The 3,779-nt window shown below is 41.3% G+C and overlaps 1 pseudogene; it reads left to right on the top strand.

The window, feature by feature from the left end:
• The first annotated feature begins 1,957 nt into the window (after window positions 1-1,957).
• Window positions 1,958-2,076, top strand: LOC111740832 (annotated as a pseudogene).
• The last annotated feature ends 1,703 nt before the right edge of the window (window positions 2,077-3,779 follow it).

Genomic DNA, 3,779 nt, shown 5'->3' with positions numbered 1-3,779 from the left:
ACCTTAGAATGTGACAGTACTTGGTAATTGGGCCTGTAAAAAGGTAATTAAGTTAATATGAGGTCATTAGGGTGGGCCCTAATCCAGTGACTGGCATCCTTATTAGAAGAAAAGATTAAGACACAGACAGGTAGGTACAGAGGGGAGACCATGTGAGGACACAAGGAGAAAAAGTCTATCTTCAAGCCAAGGAGAGAGGCCTCAGAAGAAACCAACACTGATGGCACCTTGATCTTGGACTTCTAGCCTTCAAGACTGTGAGAAAATAAATTTCTGCATTTAAACTGCCCAGCCTATGGTAGTCTGTTATGGCAGCCCTAGCAGACTAATACACTATACCTTTATCTTTCACTTCCCATGGGAGAAAAGGATACCTGGGATTGGGCACCCCTTTGTTTCTCAAAGAATGAGCCCAATCTTTCCCCCACTAGGTAGGGGCACTGGTCACTGGCCTGAAGGTTATCACTGAATCTGCAGGGTACTAGATGATTTGATGATGCCAGGCTAAAAAAGGGGACAGGAAATAGGGTGAAGCTGAGAGGGAACAACTCGTTACTTGGTGTGAGGAGAACACTTAAGTCTCTCGTGGGCTGAGTCGATGCTGCTCAAAGTAGCTGGCTTCCTCTAAGAGGGTCTCTCACTGGAGCAAGGGACCCCAGCATCAACAGGCTCTGGAGAAGATTTGTCACTGGGGGGCCGAGGGTCCTCAAGAAGCCCAACAGTAGCAGACGCTCATGACAGAGAACAGTAGAGGAAAATGCCCTCACCTGGAGGAGCGCCTGAACAAGCCATAGGTAAACTGTCATCGGCAGTCCAGCATTCAGACTTAGATGGCACAATTACAGATAGATAGCCAGGTAAGAATAGATGTTAAAGCCAACAGCAACCGACTGAAAGGGGATGGTGAACTTGTCATGTTGGCTATGGGAGACACAGTCTGTTTTCTCCTTCTATCATCAGGGAAGATGTTTGAAAAGGGCAGTCTATATTCTGCTAATAATTCTGACAACAATTCTGATGTGTGGAGTGTTTTCCCCACCACCAAGCAATTCTCTCAGACACCAGTTGGACATCCTATAATTCAGCACAGTTCTGACATGATCTCCCTGAAGGTAGTGTCAGATCCCACACATTCAGGGCTCAGCTCTACAAAATTGCACCCCTTCCACTTCAGATGTCAATCACAAGTCCAGGTTGTCACCTGAGCTTCTGACCAACCAGCTATAAGTCAAAGGTTCCCATGACCTTCTCTTTGGGTTCGATTAATTTGCTAGAGCAGCTCACAAAACTCAGAGAAACATTTTACTTAACAGCCAGATGGAAGAGATGTATAGAACAAGGCATGAGGAAAGAGTGGGGCACTCCCATGCTTCCTGCATGCACTGCTCTCCCCAAGTCTCCACATGTTCACCAAATAGGTTTCAAACCTCGTCCTCTGGGTTTTCAGGGAGGCTTCATTATATAGGCATAACTGATTAAATCATTGGCGACTGGTCATTGAACTCAATCTTCAGCTCCTCTCCTTTCCCAGGAAATCATGGATTGGGACTGAAAGTTTCAATTCTCTAATCACATGGTTGCCTTTTCTGGTAACTAGTCCTCATCTTTTGGTTACCTAGGGGCTTTGCAAAAGTCAATTAATTAACATACTAGAAGACAGCTTTACAGTTCTTATCACTGAGGAAATGCCAAGAATTTTAGAAGCTCTGTGTCAGAAACAAGGACAATGACCAAATATAGATTTATTAGTATAAATAACATCACACCTTCCTTAACCACCTTTTCTTTCCCCAAGCATCCCCAAGCAGCTTGATTTTCCAAGTCAGGCCCGTGAAGGAATAAGTAGAAACATTTTATAATAAAATTATATTTCAAAAATCAATGGACTGGCTTAAATTTTAAAGTAGATTAAGGAGGAAAACAAAAGGGTTTTTTCGTTTGTTTGTTTGTTTCCCCCGCCTATGGCCATGCCACCCTGAACAAGCCCAATCCTGTCTGATCTTGGAAGCTAAGCAGGGTCTGGCCTGGTTAGTACTTGGATGGGAGACCACCAAGGAAGACCAGATGCTGTAGGCATAAAAAATAAAAAATAAAAAAAGGTATTGTAAGCTTACAAGGCCCTTGCAATCTGTGAGTTCAACCAAGGATTGTCTCGCCTAAAATAAATAAATAAATAAATAAATAAATAAATAAGTGGGGTTTTTTTAATTAAAATGAGAAATATGGTCTTGAGACTCAAGGTTGAGTTGCATGTTTTGTTTATCTGTTGTGAAGCTCTTCAGCAAACCACCACACAGATGGAGTGTACCATAGTTGCTAGTATTCATTCAAACCTGGTAAATCCTCTTTTTTCCTGTTTTTTCAAAATTTTAAATCTGCTTTATTCTCATAATCTCACTGTTAAAATTTAATCTCCTCTCTGCAATAGACTTGATCCTAAGCAAGTCACTTAGCCCATCTGACCTTGCCTCCTCTATAAAATGGGGGATAATGGGAATAGATAGCTTACAGGGCAGTCATAAAGAATAAATGATATAGAGCATTTAAGATCAAGTCTGATACATACTACTGTTATAGAACAAAATTCAGCTGAGTAAATCTGAAGAGTTAATAGGCTTTATTAAGCATCCATGAGTCAGGCAGCATCCCATCTAGCAGGCAGAAGGGTACTGTGAGGAGTTGTATAAAATGGAAGGTTTTTACAGGAAGAAAGATGTGGCAAGGGAGCCATTAACAAAAGAAAAGGAAGGATTATTTTTCCTTCTTTGGGGTAGAAGGGACTGGTAAGAGTTTTATCATGCAAATTACCTCTTCTTTTTATGGGGGGCAGTGGTAGGAATGGAGAGGGCCTACGTGACAGATTACTAGTGCTTGACCAGAAAATTCCACACTGGTCGATTAATTATAGAGAGGTGGAAACTGCAACTAAATGAGAAACAGCTGCTTTAAGGATGCAATATTATCTTTAAAGGACACACATTAGAATAGTCACAGGTTGTAAAACAGAGCTTTTAACATTATCGTTTTATTCATTTTTCATCCCCTGAACTATCCAGCATCTAGTTACACCATCATTCCCCCAGCCTTGCCAAGCCTACACAGCTGGAGAATAGAGACAAAACTTAAAACCTCCGGAGAAGAATCTTAGACATGTGGTCACTGGGAAGAAAGGGAAGAAGTAAACGAGGCAGGGGGCTGGTGGCTGGCAGCTGGCATCTGAGAAGTTCTGCTTTTTCTTGGCACCTACCACCTATCAAGGAAGAAGATTGTTCATATTCCTTTCCCTGCAGAAAAGTGTAGGAGAAAGAAATTAGGCACACTTCCAATCCTCAATTGAATTGCTGGCAAACTCTGATTAATTATCCTGGGGAATTCTGGTTGAAAATCCAACATAAATATGCCTCTTCGGCAAGTTTAATTAGAAAAAAAATAATAATTAATTTAATATACCCACAACAGTGCTCATTACAAATGCTGCATCCCACAAAAAAATACTAAATATACTTTTTCCTTGAAACATGTAAATTATATTTGCTCCTCTCTAAATATTGGAGGATGTTCTCTTTTCTGCCCTGGGAATATTCACTGCTACCCACCACCAAGCTTGGGTTTCCTAACAGACTGACCATAGAGAACCCTCAAATACATTACATTTATCCTTAAACATGTTCTTTTTCTACTTTGATGAGCTAGAAAGCTCCTTGTTGAAGAGCGATGTCCTCACGTGGTGCATGTCCTACCATTTCTCACTCCTGTGCCCATGGCAATTTTTTATTTTT

Source organism: Pteropus vampyrus, unplaced genomic scaffold (genome assembly GCF_000151845.1).
Source record: "Pteropus vampyrus isolate Shadow unplaced genomic scaffold, Pvam_2.0 Scaffold68, whole genome shotgun sequence".
Classification (NCBI taxonomy): domain Eukaryota; kingdom Metazoa; phylum Chordata; class Mammalia; order Chiroptera; family Pteropodidae; genus Pteropus; species Pteropus vampyrus.
The sequence above is the reverse complement of the archived record's forward strand: the minus strand, read 5'-3'. Positions and strand labels throughout refer to the sequence as shown.